The sequence below is a fragment of the Mustela nivalis genome, assembly GCF_964662115.1.
Source record: "Mustela nivalis genome assembly, chromosome: 12".
Taxonomy (NCBI): Eukaryota; Metazoa; Chordata; class Mammalia; order Carnivora; family Mustelidae; genus Mustela; species Mustela nivalis.
This window is the reverse complement of record NC_139031.1, coordinates 32430055-32447777: the sequence shown is the minus strand read 5'-3', so window position 1 is coordinate 32447777 and position 17723 is coordinate 32430055. Positions and strand designations below refer to the sequence as shown.

At 36.6% G+C, this 17723-nt stretch overlaps 1 long non-coding RNA gene across 1 annotated transcript in view; it reads left to right on the top strand.

The window, feature by feature from the left end:
- Positions 1-17342, top strand: part of LOC309845762 — a 32930-nt gene extending 15588 nt beyond the window's left edge. Inside the window, exons 2-3 of the long non-coding RNA XR_014301498.1 lie at positions 1578-1642; positions 17098-17342. This is a non-coding gene — a long non-coding RNA (uncharacterized lncRNA). The remainder of the gene's footprint in view (positions 1-1577; positions 1643-17097) is intronic.
- The last annotated feature ends 381 nt before the right edge of the window (positions 17343-17723 follow it).

Sequence of the window (17723 nt, the reverse complement as noted above, 5' to 3'; positions counted from 1 at the left end):
CCCAAGGAGCTGGGAGCCGGATGCGGGACTTGATCCTGGAAGTCTGGGATCATGACCTGAGCCGAAGGCAGTTGCCCAACCAACGGAGCCACCCAGGCGCCCCCCTCTGTCCATTTCTTGATTGGATTATTTGTTCTTTAGGTGTTGAGTTTGGTAAGTTCTTTATAGATTTTGGATACTAGCCCTTTATTTGACATATCATTTGAGAATATCTTCTCCCACTGTGTCAGTTGTCTTTTGGTTTTGTTGACTGTTTCCTTTGCTGTGCAAAAGCTTTTGATCTTGAGGAAGTCCCAATAGTTCATTTTCGCTCTTGCTTCCCTTGCCTTTGGTGATGCTTCTAAAAAGAAGATGCTGTGGCTGATGTCAAAGAGGCGCTGCCTGTGTTCTCCTCAAAGATTTTGATGGATTCCTGTCTCACATTTAGGTCTTTTATCCATTTTGAGTCTATTTGTGTGTGTGGTGTAAGGAAATGGTCCAGTTTCATTTTTCTGCATGTGGCTGTCCAATTTTCCCAACACCATTTGTTGAAGAGACTGTCTTTTTTCCATTGGACGTTCTTTCCTGCTTTGTCAAAGATTGGTTGACCAAAGAGTTGAGAGTCTATTTCTCAATGATCTATGTGTCTGTTTTTGTGCCAGTACCATACTGTCTTGATGATGACAGCTTTGTAATAGAGCTTGAAGTCTGGAATTGTGATGCCAGCAACTTTGGCTTTCTTTTTCAACATTCTTCTGGCTATTCTGGATCTTTCTGGTTCCATATAAATTTTAGGATTATTTGTTCTATTTCTCTGAAAAAAAGTTGATGGTATTTTGATAGGGATTGCATTAACTGTGTAGATTGCTTTAGGTAGCATAGACATTTTTACAATATTTGTTCTTCCAATCCAGGAGCATGGAACACTTTTCCATTTCTTTGTGTCTTCCTCAATTTCTTTCATGAGTACTTTATAGTTTTCTGAGTACAGATTCTTTGCCACTTTGGTTATGTTTATTCCTAGGTGTCTTATGGTTTTGGGTGCAGTTGTAAATGGGATTGACTCCTTCATTTCGCTTTCTTCTCTCCTGCTGTTGGTGTATAGACATGCAACTGATTTCTGTGCATTGATTTTATATCCTGACACGTTACTAAATTCCTGTATGAGTTCTAGCAGTTTTGGAGTGGAGTCTTTGGGGTTTTCCACATAAAGTATCAAATCATCTGCAAAGAGTGAGAGTTCGACTTCTTTGCTGATTTGGATGCATTTTATTTCTTATTGTTGTCTGACTGCTGAGACTAGGACTTCTACTACTATGTTGAATAGCAGTGGTGATAGTGGACATCCCTGCCGCATTCCTGATCTTAGCGGAGAAGTTCTCAGTTTTTCCCCATTGAGAATGATATTCGCTGTGGGTTTTTCATAGATGGCTTTGATGATATTGAGGAATGTACCCTCTATCCCAACACTGTGAAGAGTTTTGATCAAGAAAGGATGCTGGACTTTGTCAAATGCTTTTTCAGCATGTATTGAGAGTATCATATGGTTCTTGTTCTTTCTTTTGTTAATGTATTATATCACATTGATTGATTTGCAGATGTTGAACCAAGCTTGCAGCCCAGGAATAAATCCCATTTGGTCGTGGTGAATAATCCTTTTAAGGTACTGTTGGATCCTATTGGCTAGTATTTTTGGTGAGAATTTTCGTATCTGTGTTCATCAAGGATATAGGTCTGTAATTCTTCTTTTGATGGGGTCTTTGTCTGTTTTGGGGATCAAGGTAATGCTGGCCTCATAAACTGAGTATGGAAGTTTTCCTTCCATTTCTATTTTTTTTGGAACAGTTTATGAAGAATAGGTATTAATTCTTCTTCAAATGTTTTGTAGAATTACCCTGGGAAGATGCCTGGCCCTGGGATCTTGTTTGTTGGGAGTTTTGTTTTGTTTTTTTTTTTTTAAGATTTTATTTATTTATTTGATAGACGGAGATCACAAGTAGGCAGAGAAGCAGGCAGAGAGAGAGGAGGAAGCAGTCTCCCAGCTGAGCAGAGAGCCCGATGCAGGCCTCGATCCCAGGACCCTGGGATCATGACCTGAACCGAAGGCAGAGGCTTTAACCCACTGAGCCACCCAGGCACCTTGTTGGGAGATTTTTTATGACAGCTTCAATCTCCTTACTGGTTATGGGTCTAATCAGGTTTTCTATTTCTTCCTGGTTCAGATTTGGTAGTTTATATGTTCTAGGAGTGCATCCATTTCTTCCAGCTTGTCTAATTTGTTGGCGTATAGTTGCTCATAATATGCCCTTATAATTGTTTGTATTTCTTTGGTGTTGGTTGTGATCTCTCCTCTTTCATTCATGATTTTATTTATTTGGGTCATTTCTCTTTTCTTTTTCATAAGTCTGGCCAGGGGTTTATCAATCTTATTAATTCTTTCAAAGAACCAGCTCCTAGTTTCATTGGTTTGGTCTAGTGTTTTTTTGATTTCTGTTTTTTTTTTTAATATTTTATTTATTGACAGAGAGAGAGAGATCACAAGTAGGCAGAGAGGCAAGCAGAGAGAGAGGAGGAAGCAGGCTGAGAAGAGAGCCTGATGCGGGGCTTGATCCCAGGACCCTGAGAACATGACCTGAGCCGAAGGCAGAGGCTTAACCCACTGAGCCACCCAGGCGCCCCTTGATTTCTGTTTGATTGATTTCTGCTCTGATCTTTATGATATCTCTTCTCCTGCTGAGTTTAGGCTTTCTTTGCTGTTCTTTCTCTAGCTCCTTTAGGTCTAAGGTTAGGTTGTGTACTTGAGACCTTTCTTGTTTCTTGAGAAAGGCTTGTATCACTGTATACTTTCCTCTCAGGACTGCCTTTGCTGTGTCCCAAAGATTTTGAACAGTTGTGTTTTCATTTTCATTTCTTTCCATGGATTTTTTCAATTCTTCTTTAATTTCCTGGTTGACCCATTCATTCTTTAGTGGGATGCTCTTTAGCCTTTATGTATTTGAGTTCTTTCCAACTTTCCTCTTGTGATTGAGTTCTAGCTTCAGAGCACTGTGGTCTGAAAATATGCAGGAAATGATCCCAATCTTTTGGTACCAGTTGAGACCTGATTTGCGACCCAGGATGTGATCTGTTCTGGAGAATGTTCTATGTGCACTAGAGAAGAGTGTGTATTCTGTTGCTTTGGGATTGAATGTTCTGAATATATCTGTGATGTCCATCTGGCCTAGTGTGTCATTTAAGTCCTTTATTTCCTTTTTTTTTTTTTAAGGCCTTTATTTCCTTATTGATCTTTTGCTTGGATGATCTGTCCATTTCAGTGAGGGGGGTGTTAGAGTCCCCCACTATTATTGTATTATTGTCAATGTGTTTCTTTGATTGTGTTATTAATTGGTTTATATAGTTGGCTGCTCCCATGTTAGGAGCATAGGCATAGATATTTAAAATTGTTAGATCTTCTTGTTGGACAGACCCTTTGAGTATGATACAGTGTCCTTCCTCATCTCTTATTATAGTCTTTGGCTTAAAATCTAATTGATCTGATATATGGATTACCACCCCAGCTTTCTTTTGATGTCCATTAGCATGGTAAATTGTTTTCCACCACCTCACTTTAAATCTGGAGGTGTCTTTGGGTCTAAAATGAGTTTCCTGTAGACAGCATATAGATGGGTTTTATCTTTTTATCCATTCTGATACTGTCTGTCTATTGATTGGGCCATTTAGCCCATTTACATTCAGGATAACTATTAAAAGTTATGAGTTTAGTGCCATTTTAATGCCTGCAAGATGGCTGTTAATGTATATTGTCGCTCTTCCTTTCTGGTCTATTACTTTTAGGCTCTCTCTTTGCTTAGAGGACCCCTTTCAATATTTCCTGTAGGGCTGGTTTGGTGTTTGAAAATTCTTTTAATTTTTGTTTGTCCTGGAAGCTTTTTTATCTCTCGTTCTATTTTCAATGACAGCCTAGCTGGATATAGTATTCTTGGCGGCATATTTTTCTCATTAGTGCCCTAAATATCTCATGCCAGTTCTTTCTGGCCTGCTAGATCTCTGTGGATGAGTCTGCTGCCAATCTAATATTTCTACCATTGTATGTTACAGACCTCTTGTCCTGAGCTGCTTTCAGGATTTTCTCTTTGTCGCTAAGACTTGTAAGTTTTACTATTAGAGGATGGGGTGTGGACCTATTTTTTATTAATTTTGAGGGGGAGTCTCTGTGCCTCCTGGATTTTGATACTTGTTCCCTTTGCCATATTAGGGAAATTCTCTACTATAATTCACTCCAATATACCTCCTGCCTCTCTCTCTCTCTCTCTTTCTTCTTCTTCTGGGATCCCAATTATTCTAATATTATTTTGTCTTATGGTATCACTTCTCTCTCGAACTCTCCCCTAATGGTCCATTAGTAGTTTGTTACTCTTTTGCTTGACTTCTTTATTCTCCATCATTTGGTCTTCTGTATCACTGATTCTCTCTTCTGCCTCATTTATCCTAGCAGTAAGAGCCTCAGTTTTTTATGGCAGCTCATTAATAGCTTTTTTTTTTTATTTCAACTTGGTTGGATTTAATTCTTCTATTTCTCCAGAAAGGGATTTTATTTCTCTTTCTCTAATATCATCTGTGTCTTTTTCAAGCCCAGCTAGCACCTTGAGAATCATCATTCTGAACTCTACTTATGACATATTACCAATGTCTGAATTGATTAGGTCCCTAGTCATCAGTACTGCATCTTTTTCTTTTTTTGTGTAGTGAGTTTTTCCACCTTGCCATTTTATCCAGATAAGAATATATGAATGAGAGAATAAGATATTAAAAGTGTGACAAAGACCCCCAGAAAAATGTAGGCTAACCAAATCAGAAGAGACCCAAACCAGGGGGAGAAAAAAGGAGGAAAAAAGAAATTAAAATTTAAAAAAGATAAAATAAAATAAAATATATATATTTTTTAAAATTTTTTTATATATATGCACACACATATATAAATATATATATATTTATATAATATATAATATATAATATATAATATATAATATATAATATATAATATATAATATATAATATATAATATATATTTATATATATATAAATATATATATGTGTGTGTATACACATATATATACATATATATATGTGTGTGTGTGTGTATATACACATATATATATTAGACTGGTGAATAGAACAAGAGCCACCCACTTGATTTTGGGTGTATTTTGGTCTCTTAGAAGAAACTACCTCCCAAAATTTTAAGGAAAGAAAAACTATATATATAGTCTAACATGAAGTAGAGAAGGGTAAGGCAGACTCAGGGAGGACAAATAAGCTATTTTCATAATCCGGGTGAGAGACGGTGGTGGCATAGACTCGGGTGGTAGGTGGTAAGAAGTAGTTAATCGTGGGTGTATTTACAAGGTAGAGCCAAGCAGTCACTCATGAATTAGACATGAAGCATAAGGGAAAGAGTGAAATACAAGGATAACTCCAAAGTTGTTTTTTTAAAAGTCATCAGAAGTATAGATGCCATTTTCCTGAGATGGAGACTATTGGAAGAGGAAGTTTGAAGTAAACTAAGAGTCCTATAATGGATAAGATAAGTTTGAAATTCCCAAGTTTCATTTAAGTGGAAACATGAAGTAAATAGGTGAATAGACAAACCTGTGATTAATAGAACTGGAGATCTAAATTTGGGGTCATCTGTATGCAGAAATTTTAAAAGGAGGGAGTTGGATAAAGATACCTCGGGAACAAAGATAGAGAAGAGAGTACATAAAGCGAGAACTTGCTGCATTTCAGTGTTTACAGATCAAAAAGAAGAGACAAGTGGAAGCCATGTAATGAACCGAGACAAAGATAAAGAATGTAAAATGGCATTGGATTCAGCAATGTGAAGGTTATTATGCTCTGATAATGGGATAATTCTCAATGGGAGATTATTAGCTCTGATCAAAGTGTTTTCAGTGGAGTTGTTATGACAAGCTTTAAAGACAAGATTAGCCATAAAAGAAAAACGGAAAAGCGAGGTGACTGTTAGAAGAGTACATAGAATTTAAAAGTTTGTATGTTTAAAACAGGAGATAATACTGCATATTATATAATGATGGAAATGCCCAGAGATTAAAAAATTGATAATCCTTATTACTTCAATCCTGTTTGGTTCATTCTTTTTAGAATTTTATGCAATTTTTTTAATGACATCATTGAATTAGTTTAAGGGCTTTTAAAAAATATCAAACATACTTCCCTACAGAGTTTACTTTATTTATGTTTACTTTTTGTCTCAATAAATTGTTAATATATCGAGGTAAGTGTTTATATCCACTGTGAGCAACAGGCATCCATTTATTAAAATATTTGCTATTATACCACTTCTATGTTTGAAATTCTAAAAGTTAATCTTAACACCCACATTAAATTCTAAATTGTTTAGATTGGTTATCTACATACCCTGCATTCACCAGATAATGGCCCCAGGATATGCTGCACATGGTCACAAATTGAGTCTCTAATTCTAACTTACACAAGATTTACATTTTATTAAGTCAAAACAGAGTTGGTTTTAGAAAAATATGATGTAGTTACCAAAAACTGGGAAGGTTTTGAATTAATAAGTGAGAAAAATTGCTAACAGTTATAGAGAGTATTCCCCAGTATTCTACAGTTGCAGTCAACTTTACGTTCACCCTTTTCTTTTACTCCTAAAAGCAACTGTATCTGGTGGTGGTCACCACAATCCTGTTCTACAGACCCAGAAGTTAAGTCTTTAAAGTCTAGTATATAAGTGGTTTGCTGAAAGTAGTACAGCTGGTGAGTAGTGGAGCTGGAGTTTGAGGTCCCACTTTCAACAGTCATAGTATGTGGCCTCTTGAACCAATACATGGCTGGAGGTAGCCTCTCAGGCCTGTATATATATGTACTCATGCCTCCACTTTTGAAAAGCGATTTTACAGTAAGTACATCAGGAATCATAGGTCAAGTAATTAATTTATATTTCACCACTTAAGATTATGAATTAAGAAACTGAGTATTTCAATGTAGCAAATTACCTCCTATTGAAAGATTTGGGCAAAAATTTGCTATTGATGAAGAGGAATATCTTATTTCTCAAAAACCTATATTTTGAATTAGAATGTATATCCACTGTGCATTTGGAAGGAAGAAGCCAGAAACTCAAAACTCTAAAAGCAACTTTTGAGGCAGACAGAATTCCTTTGGGACTTCATATCAAGCTATTTTCAGTAAGGAGTACAAATACTTTGTTCAAAATACTAAGATACGACATTAAAACATCTCCTAATAGGGTCATAAATGGCCTGTTGAGCAGAAACTAATTTTGCTCTATGCCTATGATATTATTTTACATGAAAACTCAGAGTTTGCTACTAATGGTTTTGTTCTCCCTTCCCTTTTGTGCTTTTTAAAACTGGCTGTTAAACTTTTATAATTCCTTAGCATTTAATTCAATATTAAACTTAAATATTTATTGATAGATTGCCCCCTTTTCCCAATGAAGAGAATTCCAACACTTGAAGAGAGAAATACTATAGGCCTCTAACCGCTTAAGAGTACTCTCCTAATACTTTGTCTTCACCATTAAGTCTAAAGTTGGGGACGAATTGTAATACTTTCCCACCTGAAGGAGGTGAGAGACGGAGCATGTCAATTCTAAAGCAAACAGTAAAGTTCCCCACCCTCTATTCTCTGTGGCCCTTCTCCTTTATGTCCCTTCTCACACTTTTAGAGGTTCAAGTGTCTGCTCTCATAATTTGCTCAATAAATAGGCTCTGAAACCAATAATCTTTACCTTAGTGAAAATTAAAACTTCTATATATTCTCTCCTTAATGGATTTTTATTTTAAACCTTGTTCAACATAACATGACATGGGGAGTATTATCTCCTTTCTCCTTTAAAGACATGTGAACATCAGAGATTATGCAGACATATGAGTGAAGGTTGAAAACAAGCCTTGAGAAGCTTATTTATGCATCCCAAATAACACAAACCTATTCATAGCCAGTCCCAAAATAAACTATAATAAATTGCATGAAATAACAAATTAACATGAGGTGCTTGAATAATAGAATCATAGGACTGGATAGAACATAAGAATTTATTATATTCTTCCTTCCACCCAAGGCAGCAATCTTTTCTGTAAGAGCACTAGCAGATGGTCAACAACTTATACCACTATTTTGGGTTTTCTTACTAAAACAGCTAGATTTCAGAAATTACTTGGCAAGCTGCTATTCAACGGCAGAAATGCATCTGCTGAGAAACCCCAAAATAAACATGCTTCCCAGAGGAATGAAGTATGTTCTATAAAATCCTGGCCTGTTCATGGAATGCGGTAAGCATGAATTTCATCACAATTCTACTATGATGGCGGTGAGGTCCTTTGTGCCAGAATAAGAGAAGTTGAATGTAGTTGGTGATACACTGAAATTAAAACAGAGAGCTGTGAACTGAGAGATGTATCCTCCAAACCTGGATGTATCTTGGCATGAGATTTCAGATAGTTAAGAAATCGTGTTTCATAAGACAATTTGTCTCATAATTTTAAGGCATAGTACTCATTATACATGAAATCTGCCATTATGTTTAAATAGACACAGAATCCAAAGAATTTAATCTGGACCAAACATACCCTTTAACTGACAGAGCCATTGGGTGGGAAGACCACACCCTGAGTTCCAGGCACACTGGCATACTAAGTATTTCCAGGCAGGGATGAGACACTGAACTCAGCAAAAAATTGGACAAAAGGGAGTTTTTGAGCACAACTAATTAGTCTGTGTGCATTTCTGTATGGTATTATATACCTTCAATGCTTCTTAAATGTAGAAATGCTTATAAATTTTTATTTGTATACAGCCATAAATTTCAAATTTATTCATTAGATATTACTGCACACATATCAGAATTTGACATAATCTTTCAGTCCTTCAGACAGAGAGTAATAATTTTGGTAATCTCTAGTTGCTTAACACTCCTTGATCTCTCTGCTTTTGAAAGTTTTCCATGAATCATTTAATGGCAAAAAGATTACATTAATATTCAATGATATATGATCCAACATTTAAAATAATTTCTACTCTACTCTGGAAGAAATTCTGAAATCTAATATTATATAAATGCTATATTCTTGAAAATATGTGGATATATATTGTAGGCAGAGACTGGTTTCAAAAAATGAGGCAATTATATGGCACCACACACAATATCAATATGAGCAACTTGGATTTCATATCTTAAGACTAATATGATTATTTTGTGAATTTTACCATTTTAGGGAGATTTCCTCATGATACTGATTTTAACTCAAAATACTCATTACTCTTCTTTACTATGCCCCTAAAACCCTCTTCCCAACACCACCTGCAGAAAAAATAAATAAAAATAAAACTGAAACGTTAGGAAAATTTTTGTACTTCTAATGGTGGTTAATTCACATGCACACTAATCGGAAGCACATGGGACTGAATTCCCCTTGAGATTTTCATCTGGGTGAAAGGATTGACAAATGATTTAACAACAGTAAAAAAAAAAAAAAAAAAAAAAAAAAAAAAATCAAGAGCATTCAGCATAGCAAGTCTCTAAATTTCTTCTTAGTTCACTTATATTTAAGAGAAGCATGTGCTAGAGGCCAGAGTTAGGGAAACTGACTGGTTATCTGATCTGAGGCACTAGCACCTCATTCACCACCCATCACCTGAATTTATTATCTCAACCATGATGATACTGAATTAAAAGAAGAGCCTAAGTTGGGATGTGATGTATGGTCTATCTACTTCTATCCTCTATCTGTTCTGCATCTCAGATGGGCTCTGAAAACTCTTGTAGAGGGTAGACAATTTATTATACTCCCTCCTGTAACCTGAACCAAGAAAATTACCAGGATTGTTTTTTTTTTTTTTTTAAGATTTTAGTTATTTATTTATTTGACAGACAGAGACTACCTGTAGGCAGAGAGGCCGGCAGAGAGAGAGGAAGGGAAGCAGGCTCCCTGCTGAGCAGAGAGCCCAATGCTGGGCTCCATCCCAGGACCCTGGGATCATGACCTGAGTGGAATGCAGAGGCTTTAACCCACTGAGCCACCCAGGTGCCCCCAGGATTGTATTCTTATAATACCCTCAATTTTCTTCCAGAAATGTTCTGATCTGTGTATTCCTTGCCCTGTGGCCTTCTCCATAGGTAATTCACAACATGGCCTTTTGTTTCTTCAAGGCCAATGTTAGCATCTATGCTAAGATAGTCTTCATAACATAATTTAATCAAGGCAAGACATTCCATCATCTTTGTCATACACTAGAACCTAAGTAAGGGAGTGAAATCCCATCACTTTTTCCATATTTTATTGGTTAAAATATAAGTCACAGATCCTACTCACATTCCAAAGGAGAGGATTATAGGAAAGTAGGACTCAGTGAAGCTCACCTCAGGGTCTGTCTGTCACAGTTTGGATGGCTCCTTCTGGTGAAACCATCATCAGCATTATAAAATAGTGTATTTCTGGAAAGCTCTGTCCTTAGTGAACTTTAATAACAACTTGAATTAAATTTCTATATCCTTATACTACTTTATCCAGGTTGTGCTAGATAAGTTTTAAAATCAAGAAGAGTAAACCTTATTGTGACATAAAAAATGAAATGATATTTTTCAGGTGAGAATGAAAATAAAACATAGAAAGATATATTGAATGGCATCACCCAAACAGGGCTAGAAAGCATGGAGATGAATGTTTATCTCTTAAAGCCAAAGATAATCTAATTTTCTTATCTGAAAAGTGTCATAGCACATAAATTGGCAGCCTCTCAGCCAAATATCTCTTGGAGAAAGAAGCAATACCTCCCACTACACTTTAGCTTCTGAGCCAATTTCCATCTAACACACAGAAGTTGATTCTAGTCAGCTCTCAACAAAATCTTGATCTTAGAATATCATTTGGAAAATTGAAGGGAGATTTAGAAACAGAGACAATACACTGAAAATTGGTACCACATTATCAGCTACTCCCTTTCGTTCCTTTTTCTCCTATCCCTAAGTGACTAAATAAAATGAGCCTAGATCAACTCAATCTTGGTTTTATGTGACCAAATCTGTTAACAAATCAATAACATTACTTGTGCATAAAGGTTTTTTTAAATTTCTCTTTTTTTAAATTTCTGGTGGCTTTGGCCAATAGCCACTCCATCCTCTAAAGTCAGAAAATAGAATGGAAGTGCCTGGGTGGCTCTGTCTGTTAAGCATCTGAGTTTTGATCTCAGCTCAGGTCTTGATCTCAGGGTCATGAGTTCAAACTCTGCTTTTTGGGCATGGAGCCTATTTAAAAAAAATGTTTTAAAGCTAGAACAAAAGATCATCATATTCCACAAAGAAAAAAAACCCAATAACTCTGTAGGGAATTTCCTTCTGCCTAAATTTTGAATTTGTTGCTTTACATAATCGTGAGTTTAAAAAGGTTACTTCGTAGATACATTTCAAAAAGATAGATATAGGGACATCTGGGTGGCTCAGTCAGTTAAGTGTCTGCTTTCATCTCTGGTCATGATCCCAGAGTCAAGGGATTGAGCCCTGCATCGGGCTCCCTGCCCCTACCCCTGCTCCTGCTTTCTCTATATTTCTGGCTCTCTCAAATAAATAAATAAGTAAATAAAATCTTTTAAAAAAGATAAATATAAAACCTCAAAAGTTACACCATAACAAGGAGAAATATTTGGGACATATATGGCAAGGACTGCTATCTGTTATATCTGAAGAGTCTTTAAAATAGGAAAACAAAGATTAAAACAAAAATAATAGAAGCAGAAGTAAAAAATATGAAGAAACACAATGGCTAATGTGCTTCTGAAAAAACCCTCATCTTATTTGGAATGAAAGGCATGTAAATTAAAGCATTAACTATTTTAACATATTGAAAAAGCAAATTAATAACCCAGGTGGGAATATAGGAAAAAAAAAAGTACTTTTAAGTAGCTAGAGATGGCATAAATTGACACAAGATTTCGGGAAGTTAATTTCAATATCCATCGAAAGTTCTAAAATGTGATGTTTCTTTGCACCAGCAATTCTATTTCTAGGAATTAATCTTAAGGAGGAAAAAAAAATGTGACTTAATTCCAAGGATTTTTATCACAGTTTGTTTATAGTAGGAGAAAATGGGGATGAAATAATAGAGGATTAGTAAAATAAATTATGATGTAGTCACACTTTGAAATACCATTGGCCTGCAATACACTTTTAACCTGTTTTCCCACACTATGCCCCATCCCCTGCTCTCTGGGAACAACCACCAGCCTCACACCATCCACAGGAGGGCTTGTGTCCCTTAGTACTTTGCATAGCTAATTAGGTATGGATACACCAAGTTAGCCCAATACATTTTCTCTCCTAGCAGTTTAGAATTGGAATTAAGAGACTGTGGTAAATCTGCACCATACTTGAGGAACCATTTACACAAACAAAGAGAAAATAAAGAATGAAGCAGAGAAGCGGGGGTGGGGGGGTGGGGCACTGTGGTATGTGTGCTAGAGCCAAGGTCAAGCTTCAAACCCCAGCATTATACATATCCTTGACAGAACTGCAAAGAAGGATCTTATTTTTGGAAACCTCGCTTTCTATTTTGTAGCCCTTCCTCCCTACCTCTCCTTGGTTTTCACTTAGGTGTCAAATGTATTTATCATTTAGGGGTTCCCTAAGGAAAAAATTCCTAGCAACACCCTAATTCTTCCTTCGAAGATTGATTAACCTCCAGAAGAGCCATTAATTGTACTGTGTTGGTGACAGGATAATCCAGTTGCATGTAATTCATTATAAAAGCTGAGACTGACAGATGCCACCTCTTCCCACTCCTGGCAAAAGCAGAAGGTAGACTCCACGTAGCTCACCCTCTGATGCTCTCCCACCTGGCCTTTGAATCTTAAACAGCGGCATCCAATCCATACTGCCTTGCTTTCTTTATCTTGGTATTCTGCATCACCCTGGGCTCCTGCTCATTCCCATACTTTTCCTTTAGTCCCCCTCCCACTGGTTTTCTGGGAGCCTAGTAGCCTTCTAATATGTTTCCTTTGGTTAAGTTAGCCAGATCCAATTTTATAGGAATATTTTAAAATATATTAGTAGGTGTTTTTCTTTCTCACATTTCCACGTATATTATGTTGTTCCCTCTTTGACTAGTGGAACCTTGGCCAATATCTTAAGGAAGCTTTGAATTAAAACAGAAATGCAAGATGGCAAGGTGTCCACATTCAGTTTTTGATTTCCAAAATTAGATTTTCTGAATCTCTAGTGAGATTCTTGAAACTGACGATTTGTTTAAAAGGATAAGGTTTTTTTAAAATAAATCCCTTAAACTTCAATTCCCATATAAGGATAAAGTCCTGATGTACTCTGATCCTAGAGTTTTACTGAGCTCTAGAGAGATGGGGACAGGAAAGGATGCAAGAGAAGAGAGAAGAGCAGAAAAGTCTTTTGCCATGCAAAAAAGGCACATGTCTCCAAGGTAAGGCAGTTAAAGTTGATGAGGTACCTGGTTCCCTTGTCAGAACTAGAACAATCACAATGCCATCTCTGTGCCTCAGGCAAAGGGAAAGAGAACAAGATCTTTCAAAATGCCCACAGAAAGCTGAAATAGGTAAAGGGAGATCTCCATGCTCTGCTGCTCTGTCAAGAGGCAAAAACAAACAAACAAACAAACAAAAAAACACAACTGTACATGGTGTTCAGAGAAGGAGGCATTCAAAGATGTATCCAAAGGGGTGTCCCAATCCTTCCATAGCCTGTGCATGGTGTGCCAGAGATCCAGGAGCTCCTGTGTGACCAGTGGGGGAATATAGAGATGCCACAGGACCTAGAAGGAACTCTGAATTAGGAAAAAAAATTCCACATGCATAGTAAAGGAACCTCACACCTGAAGGCAACAACCAATAAGACCAATCCCTCTCTAGTAAAGAACATCAAGAACATAGAAGACAGTGGCCCCAACTTCTGCCATGTTAAGATGGGTACAACCTCTGCCTGCCTACTGGGAAGAAGGATGGGGGCAGAGAGCTTTTGTTGGCAGGAGATAGAAACAAAACAGGGTTCTAAATTGTTGAAAATAAGAGTATCTCCTCACAAGAGACTGAGTTATCTTTACTTGAAAAGGCTGTACCATAACTGAATCTTCTCTTGAATTTAAATCTTACAAGCAAGATGTAATCTGCTAAATAAAATAAGTTACAAAATATTTAGCACATACAGGGCATAGAGAATACATTTAATTCCTGCTATATTAGTCATCAAGTAAACTCAGTAAGATAATTGTGCGTGTGTATGTATGTGTGTATAGGTAGGTAGGTAGAGACTGAAAAATGTATATTGAAAAAGAAACTACAGATGCAGTTGGGTTCTTTCCTATTTCCAAGGTGCCTACTACTATGCCTATATTCTCAACTTTGTCTTTTCAATCTGTGCTCAGGTCTTTTTCCCTCTACTATAACTTACTCTGATACAAAAGAAACACAAAATGAATACAGACTTCATTATTTAAAGAGAGAAAAAAAGAAATATGGATGCTAATATGCCTCATGTCTTCAACTATCTCAAGTCATATGTACAGAGAGAAGAAAAGCTTGTAAAGTATCAAAATGTTGTGAAGTTCATTGTGTCATATATTCTGTAGAATGAAGACAATAGGAATAAAATAAGAGCAAGAAAAAAATTTGTAGTGAGCCAAGTCACCATGGTTGCTGAAAACAGTGACTTAGGGGACACTAGTAGTGACAACATATAACTTTAAGTAAAATGTTGGAAGGAGGGTGCTGCAAAGAAACTGTAGGGTCCTATAAACATTACTGACACATTACTGAAGGGATGAAGCTAACTTGTGGAGAAGTCCATACATTAGCCAGGTCTCTGAAATCATACCAAATTGGCAGTTACCATTTTGAGGAGACAATTCTCCATTGGTCTTTCAATTTTCTGCATGTCTTGTCAGTGGTGGCACTGACTGACTTTTTCTTTTCAAGAATGATTTATGAGCAGCTTTGGAAGAGAGAAATAAGTCTCCCTCTGGGTCACAGGGTATCTTAGCTAATTGTCTATTAAAGTAAAGATATTGTCTCCCTCCAGAGCAAAAGTTAGGCAGGTTTGCTTACTTTCCATTAAAAGACTCAAATTCACTAAGCTTGGGGTTTTTCATTTGTGATGGAAAACCACTGCATAAATAAATAATAAGGGCACATTCTGACTTTTACAAAATACCATAAATCTCATCCTAGACTTTTTCTAGTATAGTTGACACACAATGTTAGATTAGTTTCAGATGTACAAGATTCAACATCTCTATATGTTATAGTAGGCTCACCACAAGTGTAGCTATTGTTTGTCACCATATAACAATTGACTGTACTCCCTATGTTGTACCTTATATTCCTGTGACTTACTTATTCCATAACTGGTAGTCTGTGCCTCTCACTCCCCTTCACCCATTTTACCAATTCCCCTATCCCCTTTCCTCTGACAACCATTCAATTTTTTCTCTGCATTTATAGGTCTGCTTCTGCTTTGTGTTTGTTTAGTCATTTGTTTTGTTTTTTATATTCCACATACATGTGAAATCACATGGTATTTGTCTTTCTCGGTCTGGCTTATTTCACTTAGCATAATACACTCTAGGTCCATCCATGTTGTTGCAAATGACAAGATCTCATTTTATATGGCTCTGTAGTATTCCTGTGTGTGTGTGTGTGTGTGTGTGTGTGTGTTATGCCACATCTTCTTTATCCATTCATCTACCAACAGATGCTTAGGTTGCTTCCACATCTTGGCTACTGTATATAATGCTGAAATAAACATAGGGATACATTTATCTTTTCAAATTAGTGGTTTTGCTTTCTTTGGGTAAATACCCAGCAGTGGAATTATTGGATCATATGATATTTCTATTTTTAATTTTTTTGAGAAATCACCATACTATTTTCCACAGTGGTTGTACCAATTTACATTCCCATCAATAGTACATGAGAATTTCTCTTCCTCCATGTCCTTGTCCTTTGTTATTTCTTATCTTTTTTAGTTTTAGCCATCCTGACAGGTAATCTCACTCTAGACTTTTAAAATAATAGAATCAGGCTATTATATCACAGCAACTATGGGCTGACCATTTTTCTCAGACATTTCTATCTATGGAAGAAATAAGCTTTGTTATTTTCATTTGTATTTGATAAATATGGATGCAATGAAAGTTATATAATTCTTGATTACACATATCTTATCATGCTAATTAAACAATATTGATGTAAATTATTCTCTGATCCAAATGCATTTCTCTGTGTCATTGGGATGAAAACAGTCAGAGAAGGCTTCAAATTAAAATACATTTGAGGGCGCCTGGGTGGCTCAGTGGGTTAAAGCCTCTGCCTTCAGTTCAGGTCATGATCCCAGGGTTCTGGGATTGAGCCCTGCATCGGGCTCTCTGCTCAGTGGGGAGCCTGCTTCCCCCTCTCTCTGTCTCTGCCTGCCTCTCTGCCCACTTGTGATCTGTCTGTCAAATAAATAAATTTAAAAAAATAATAATAAAATACATTTGAATTGTTTATGGCTAGGTACCACAAAACACTTTATGTTTCTTAAAGGTAATTGTCAAGAAAAGTGTATACTTCAGGGGCACCTGGGTGGCTCAGTGGGTTAAAACCTCTGCCTTCAGCTCAAGACATGATCCCAGGGTCCTGGGATGGAGTCCCACACCGGACTCTCTGCTCAGCAGGGAACCTGCTTCCTCCTCTCTCTCTGCCTGCCTCTCTGCCTACTTGTGATCTCTGTTAAATAAATAAAATCTTTAAAAAAAAAAAAGTGTATACTTCAGTAACAATTTGGCTAAACATCCAAAAACCAAAGTAATTCTGAGATTAAGTATCTACACTCAAACTAGCAAGTATACCTTTAAAAGTTTTGTAGATTGTTTCTTTTGGGTGAGAGTTTATGATTGGGGGTGGGTGGGTATAGTAGGAAGGAAGAAGGACTGCCTCACAATAAACTGATAACAGGGTTGTTAAAATCTTTCTTATCGATGGTCTTTACACTTGTTTAGAAATAAAAGAGAAAACATGTCTGTGAGTCACTGCATTTTGTCCTTTCTATCTTGGCAGGTCACCTTGTTCTAGTGGCTAGAAACTGAGTCAATGTGAGAAGAGTCAGAATTTGGATGAAGCTCATCAAACATTCACACCGATGCCAGGTGAGCCAGAGAACGAGAATGTCCTGCAACTGGAAGTGCTAAAACAGTTTTTTAGGTTCCATTTAAATCAAGTGTTCAGCGTTGTGAAGTCAGAACTTCAAATCTCCAATAAAAAACAAAAACAGAATTATTCCCTGAACCTCCTGATTGGACTCATGGTAATCTAATAAAATTTTAACTTTAAAGGACTCAGATAGCATTGTGAAAAATGACTTATTGGTGGTTTGCACTTTCCTACTTATGGTTAAGTCACCTCCCTCCATACATGCATATGTTAAATTCAAATGTTATGAAATGATCAGTTATATTTCCTGTTCTATACGTCCTACAGTTATTACTCCCCAACACCTACCCCCATTTTTACGGATACCGATCTTAGGGGAAAAAACCTCATAAATGTTGTGACTGGAGGGGGGAGGTAGATTAATCTTACATTTTAAAAATCTCCATTACAACCAGTTTTTAATTTTGAGTCAGAAGATGCTTCATAGGACATAAACAAGGATTCCAACTGGCACTGCATATTAAATGAAATTA